The following is a 7,901-nucleotide window of genomic DNA, read 5'->3' as shown; positions in this document are numbered from 1 at the left end:
AATTATATCACAGGATTGTCTACTCTGCTGACTTAGGGCATGTGACTGTGCCCAGCCTGCCATTTACTGCAGCTCAAGAGGCAGAAGCTTGTGCTTTGGTGCTGAAGGTCCCATGTCATCTCCAGGTCAGACTAGGAACCCCTAACTCACATTGGTGAGCAGTTACTCGCCCAAAGAATGCCACCGCAGTCAGTGGGACTGCTGGTGTAAGTAACTGCTCATGAGCGAGAGTAAGCGGGGTCACAATCTGCCCCTCTGTGTGTCTGGCCATGCTTGGATACAACTTCAAGAGCCTTCTGGTGCTATTTCTTGTGAGCAGATTCTTGTCTAGTCTTTGTCCTTTCCTCAGCTATCACTGGGTGCCAGGTGCCTGGATAAAGCCAGCCCTCGGGGAAGGTGAGGAGATCTGATGCATTGGCAGCAGCTGACTTGTGTGTGTCCTTTTCTTGCAGCTGAAGAGGCTTGAACACAAAAGCGCTTGCACCAGGGTGAAACATTCCACACACGCGCCTGTGCAAACCCTGCTTCCCTGTTGTTTGCCTCTTGTCTTGGTGCTAGACCTGAGGTGTGGTCCTCTGAAGTCTGGTTCCCTCCGACAGAGCCGACACAACACGCCACCCGCCAGGGATACATGACTTCAGAAGGCCCAGCTGCTCCAAAGTAACCTCTTAATTAGCATCTATTCATAGTAACAATTATTGGGACATTAAATGTGTATTTATATCGAGTCACCTCCGCTCCGCAGCAGGCGGCCCCAGTATTCCTCATCAAGAAGCAATTTAAAGACGGGAAAGGAAGGGAACGAGGCCTCCTCAATTGGGGAAGGAGCAGGTTGGGGCTTGCTGGCATTTATAATTCTCATGGCTTTGTTTACTTCTCATTGCTCTAATGGAGAGATTTGTTAGATATGAGTTGCGCAGAGATGGGGAGACAGACTCCACTGATTCTCTGATCCAGCTGCTTATCTGTTGCCCTTAGCATCTGTCATCATTCTATCAGGCCAGTTCTGGTCTTTGCAATGGCTGTTTTAGTGCTGTAAAGAGCAAAGGGCCGATAGTGCAGGCCATAGGCAAGCATAGTGCAAGCAGCTGCTGCAACAGCTTCCCGCACACCCCGCTTTGCCAATGCAAGGCAGTCCTGACCTGCAGGCTGTAGCCCCTCCCGCTATTTCAGTCCTGGGACTATCAGATAACTCTGCCAATGCCCCTCAACCCTGGCCCACAGCACCATCTGTTATTCCAAGCCAAGGCTTCCCCACACAGCTCTGCCGATTAACCTCCTGCAGCAGCATCTGCTCTTGCGGTCTTAGGCCTCCGTGCTCAAATAGCACAGTGACTTTTGTGACAGTGCAGAAATGTCCTCAATTAACAACCAACATGAGCTCAACTCCCTGTGCTAGCTGTGTGTGGACGCACCATTGCGTGCCCTCTATGATCAGTGCTGGTAACCGCTAAAACCATTTCCATTGGCAGGAATCAAGAGCTTGTATCTAAGTAAGTGATGGTAGAAACAAAATGGGCTGTGAGACAAGGAAAAGCCATGGCATTAATAGGGTGGCCAGTTTTCCAGTTTTTGACCAGAAAGTCCCCCACTTTCCCTTGGAAGTCCGGTCGAAAAGGGGACCTGATGGCATCCGATCAGATCTACTGATGTGACACCCAAAGTCCAGTTACTGCAGGTGGGGGAGGCAGGGTGTGGCCTCAGGGGGAAGGGGCAGGGCAGGGGCGGGGCCTCGGGGGAAGAGGCGGGGCAGGGATGAGGCCTGGGGGGAAATGGGTAGGGCAGGGGCAGTTCTAGAACTCCTGCTGGAGTTTCTGGTTTTTAAATATTACAAAGTTGGCAACCCTACATGGCAAGCTCAGCACTGCTACCCTCCTAGTCCATCTGTTGCCCATGTCCCCCAGCCCCAGCCCACGGCAGGACCCACATCTCTCGCTGCCATTCAGGTGCCCCTGTAGGTAACCCCCTGCTCGGCATCTTCTCAGAGGCGGACGATGGCACCATTTTAAGTAGAGGCAACGGGGTCCTTTCTTCGTCAGCATGAACCTCAGGCAGCTCTCGAGAAAAATTCTGGGCCATTAGTGGAACATAAGAAGATTTATAATTTAAATCTAGTTTGTAGCACTACAGGCGGCGCTCTCAAAAGACATTTCTCAGGGAAAAAAAAAAACAGCGCGACAGAGAGAACTAGTTAGAAGAGTTTAAAAATCTCTCCTAAAACTCCATTTCATTTAACACTGCGTGATAGTTTTCATAATTCAGTACAAAGTGCAAAGCTCTTTAATGAGCCCATTAATGACCCTTTAATTTACTCTGCCAGGGCTGGATTCATAAAACATTTATGTTCCATTTACATGGGATTTTCCTGAGACTGTTTGGGGTGAGTCACCATGAGGGAGCAGGTGGGATAAAATGCCGGGGGTTTCCTGGCCACACCTGGCAGGCTCTTCCATGTTTGTCTCTTTCCCCCTCACTCACTCCCTGTGTGTATCTTTTAATATTGCTGGAGAAGCTGCAGGGACTGTAAAGGGAGAAGTGGTATCTTGTGATCCTGCTGCATTGTATGTATACACCATGCACTGCTCTTTCTCTGTGCTCTACATGCAATTAAATTCTCTTCAAGAACTAGCCAAAAAGGGATCTTCAGAGCCAGCCTGGGAAAGCAAATCGTTACAGTGCAGCACCTATTCCTTTGTCAGGTCTCCAAGGGGTTCAGGCACCTATTGCAGAGTCAGATTCCTTCCTTCCAGGCTGTTAAAGAGAAGACCAACTAGATTCCAGGCTGTTTGGGAATTAATTGCCCCAAGCTGGCAGCTTGCTCAGCTCCGCATGTAACCCTTCTGCCAGGCCAAGTTGATAGCAGCAAGGGCCGGGTTCAGTACACAGGGGTTCCCTCTCATCAAAGCAAATACAAAACTGGCTCGAGCCCCCACCCAGTGACCTGGGAAAATCTTACACACCCCCTGGGCGCCTCGAAGAGGCAATACTTCCCCTCTCGCAAGCACGGAGTCTCGGTGTAGTAGAGAATCTTTAATAACATGAGGTAAACGACATCAGCATTAAATTGGGAAAACACCACAACTAGTGTTCATTAACCAAACCATGAGCAAAGACCCACCCCAGAAAATTGGGCCACATCCTTTCCCTCGGGTTCTTGAGTCCCAGAACCCAAATGTCTCTTGAGTCCAGCAATCCTCAAATCACCCAAAATCCAAAAAGTCCAGCCCCAGAGTTCAAAAGTTCATCTGCAGAGTGTTACTCCCCAGTCTGGCTAAAATGTGCCTGTGTGTGGGGGAAAGAGGTAAGGGGTACCTTACGTGTCCTGAAGCTGACTGCCCCACAGGGCTCTGCTCTGCTACGCTGTCTCACGAACGGCTCCGCTCCACCACGACCGGCTCCACTCTGCACAGCTCGCCGTCTCACGAACAGCTCTGCTCAGCTTGCCGTCTCACGAACGGCTCCGCTCCACCACGACCGGCTCCGCTCGGCACAGCTCGCTGTCTCACGAACAGCTCGGCTCAGCTCGCCGTCTCACGAACACACCGCTGTCTCACGAACGGCTCCGCTCCACCACGACCGGCTCCCTCTGCACAGCTCGCCGTCTCACGAACAGCTCGGCTCAGCTCGCCGTCTCACGATCACACCGCTGTCTCACGAACGGCTCCACTCTGCACAGCTCGCCGTCCCACGAACAGCTCTGCTCAGCTCGGCGTCTCGCGAACACACCGCTGTCCCACGAACAGCTCTGCTCAGCTAGCCGTCTCGCGAACGGCTCCGCTCTGCACAGCTCGCCGTCTCACGAACAGCACCACTGCACTCTAGATCTTCCGGCTCCCCACTACTTGACACAGTGCTCAGTGATTTCAGCTCTCAGTGATTTCAGCTCATAGTAGTGGGGGCCTTACTGCTGGTGCACCATAAGGCCAAAGTGAATGCAGCACAGTACCTGTAGCAAGACTCTTAATAGACCCAACATTAGCTCTGACATTCCACAGTGGAGAGAGACAGAGGTGCAATTGGTTCTTCAGGCCCTCACAAAGGGGCCCACACCACCAGGTACTAATACCTGTCTCAAGTCTCTCTCCCTTCACAGAGTTTTGGAACCCATGTCCCTTGCCTAGCGAGTGCTACTCAGTTGATGGTGAGTCCCTCCATCATAACAAAAGGCCAAGTACAGTTCCAAGCACAGTTCCCATAATCAGGGTAATAACAATTTACTCTTCCCGCCCCAATAACAAAGACACTGGGGATCCCACAACAGCCAAAGTGACCATTTGGGCAGTTATGGCCTCATTCTAGGCGGGGTGGGTGTGCCTATGCAAATTGAGATCAGCCCCTGAAGTTCTTTTCCACTACTTGCCACACCTCACCACCAGATGTCAGGGTGGAGCCCATCCTGACTCTGCTTACACGCAGAACACCGAGGAGATGCGGCCCCTGTCTCCAAGGAGCTCCCAGAAAAAACAAACCACGCAGGCAATGCACTGGGTGACCAGTGTCACAGCAGGGAAGGGTGTTGTGATCTAGGTGAGTGGCTGGGGTATATTTGGGGTGTATAGGCCTCATGGGAAAAGGTGGTGGAGGTTTTAAAGAGGGATCCAAAGAGAGAGAGGATTGAGGGAGGCCGGCCGGAGCAGGTCAGAGATTTTAGAGGTAATGAGGCAACACTGAAGAAGACACAGAAAGGAGAGTGGCCGAGGGGTGCTTAGGCAGAGTGAAGTAGTAAGAGAGCGCAAGGACTGAGCAGTGCAGAGCCCTGAAGTTGAGAATAAGGAGGCTGAACTGGACACGGAAAGTGAGAGGATGCCAGAGGAGGGATTTGAAGAAATGGATTTTGCCAGAGCATCGGACAAGGCAGCATCAGGTCTATCCCCTGGCACTACAAGATTGTTACCCACAGCCTATTCAGGTGCCCAGGCTAAAATGTCTCAAGTGCTAGCACTGCCCTTGGGAGCTGATCCAAGTCAAAGAAGAATGAGCACAGCCAGGAGATTTTTCCTGTTACTCATCCTAATGTTTTCCTCGCTCAGTTTCATCCTGTTCCTTTGATGGTCCTCACACACTTCTGGATTCCCCCCCAAGTCCTCTCCCTCCTTGGTATTTGCACCCTCCAAACACCTGGAGATGGTGATTGTCCCAACTCCAGGCATCACTTAGCCAAGATTTAGAGATTTAATGGTTTTCATCTTTCCCAAGCCTCGTGTATCAATATCCTTGAGCCTCTTACTCATCTTTGTTGCTCTTCTCTGAATTCTCAGGAGCTTCACTTTTCTCTCTCCAAGTCTAACAACCCCAGCAGATTTCCTTGTAACAATTCCAGATACCAGCCTGCCAAATCCCATGAGTTAATACCCAAAACTGTTGGTGCAGAAAGGTGAGCATGATGCTATTAACAGACATAAAACTTCTACCCCCTTGGACAGTTTCTAGAGTTAATATTTCTAATATCACTATATTATAGAGATAGCAGTGAGTGGACTTCATGCTTGAAGGACAGAGGAGATTGGGTTTCCAGGAGAGATGTCCCATGTCACAAATGAAGCACACTTGGGATGCAGAGTTTTTCTTGTCTCCATAATTCCCTCCCTAGAAATTAGGGATTTACGTGACTCTCTTTTCCCTGCTCATCCCCGATTTTGCTGATGCATGTTGGAAAGCCAATGGACCATTAAGGCACTAACATAGCCTCTGCCTGAATGGTTCATGAGTCATCCTTATCGCTTCACAGTTAAAAGGACTGCTGACGCTGATGCCCTCAGAAAGGACACGTCAGTGGGAATATCAGTGTGTTTCAAACCATGTCATTGCTCATCATAAGCACTGGGCTGTGTGCACACTGCCTTGTTATTGTAGGGTCTCTAGTGGGCACTGATTTATTATTGCAGGGTCACTTGTGAGTGCAGGGGAAGAGAACCCCAGAGCGAAATTGCCAAACTGAGTGGCTGGTTTATTATAGGACTGGCTTGCAATGTAGGGTCAAATTTGTCCCAACATTTCAGTTACAAAACCTAAGGCCAACAGAAATGCTAAATATGGATTTAAAAAAAAAACTATTCCAAACGAAAAAGATTTGGGGTAATATTGCCAAATGTTCCTACGTGACTTTGGAGCATAAATGCTATTTTCAAAAGTGATGTAGGCACTGAAGAGCCTAAGGGTTTGTCTACACTGCAATCTGAAGTGTGGTCGCAGCTCAGGTAGACATATCCGCCCTAGCTTTACCTATGCTAGCATGGCTAAAAATAGAAGATAGATGTGCTGGCACAGGCTGTACTATCATGCTGAGGATCCTGGGTCCATCTCCAGGTACAGGAGTTGGGAGCTATTCTTAAAAGTGTGTAATTAGCCTTGTTAATTCTGATTGATCGTATTTCAAGACACAGATCTCTGAAAGTTTTAGAGTCCCCTCCAGGCTCTTTGAGTTGTGTAGGGCATTGTTTTCTAGCCTCTTTGCTTCTCTGGCAAGAGTCTTCTGCTCCTTCCTTTCATCAGTGCTCTTGCTGGGGTGGCTGCAGACAGTGCAGTCCTTCTGATGAATGAACTGGACTGGTCTCTGGACATACATCAGGCCAAGGGTTTTTGTTTTGACACAGTCAGGAGGGAAGCTGCCTCTGTAACTCCATGTGGAATGACCCTGAACTCCAGTTTCCAAAGGAAGGACTCGTTCCCTGTGTGATTGGTGGACTCGCTGTCACATTCAGTCCAGTTGGAAATCTGAGGAATAAAGGGATGAGCAATGCTGGCCAGGACGACTGATGGGTTATTGTGGATGAATGGTGGCGGTGTCAGATTCCTGAGGTGCCCTTGTTACAGTCTCCTCTTGGTTGAAGTTTTGATGTCGGGAAGGCTCATGGGTAGCATCAGTCCAGGTCAGGGCATAGTGTTGGAATCTCTGAGATCACAGGTTCAAGTCCCACAACAGGCTTTAGGTTCATGGGCAGTGTAAACACTCTAGGAGCACTGGAGAGATTGGTAGCCCTGATTGGGGAATAATACACTGGTGTGTGGGGCTATGGGACATAACCAGAGGGAGACCTCCTCCATCCCATTGGACTAAAACTCTGTGGAATAAATAACCAGAGAAGGAGACTGCAGCAGCAGCTGTGAAGGAGTGGAAGAGGCCTTACAGGAGATCAGTTCCTGAAGAATGAGGAAACTGTGGAGTACAATGAAAAAGCAGGAATGATGGATTATGATCAGAGAAAAATGGCCAATATCGAAATCCTTATACTACGTTGCTAGTCGCACTGTCCTTTCAAGGAGCTGTCACCCTGAGCTCCCTTCTGTCTGCTATGACTGATCCAGGGGGTTCCTCTGGGGACTGCTTAGGGATATAACTCCTTCACCCTTTAGGCTGCAAGTTCAAATCCAGGCCAGGTGAGTAGAAACTGAAAGTTGTTACCACCCACTGCCTGCTCAGTGGCCCACATGGGAGGAGCTGGTGGGTTTCAGTCCAATTCCTGACAGGCCAGGTATGCCCAGCAGAAAAGCCACAATCACAGGGGACACTAATCGTCTCCCTGGCTGGCAATCTCAGGGAAAAGGTCCAAGGAACTCGGGTGAGGCAGAACTTCTCCCAGAAGTGACACACTGGCAGAAGGAGGTGTCATTGCTGTCGCCCAAGCTCCACATGTTCTGGCCCTAAGAAGAGGACTCCACAGTTTCCATCACTATCAGGCCGGCGCCCTTCACCAGCAGTGGAGATGGGCCTCCCCCCAAGCCGCAGCCCTGCATGTGACCTCCAAGTTTAGAGCACTCAGAGCAGGGGGGTTGATTTGGCTCGGCTCCTTAATGGGGGTGGGGTCATTTGTTAAGATCAGATACAGATCTAAATCCGGACCCAAAGTGCCTCAAAGGTGAGCACTGTTTGGTTTTGGCCCAGGCCCAGCTCTCACCAGCAT

This window comes from Natator depressus, chromosome 10 (assembly GCF_965152275.1).
Source record: "Natator depressus isolate rNatDep1 chromosome 10, rNatDep2.hap1, whole genome shotgun sequence".
NCBI lineage: Eukaryota > Metazoa > Chordata > Testudines > Cheloniidae > Natator > Natator depressus.
Note: the sequence above shows the minus strand (reverse complement) of the source record.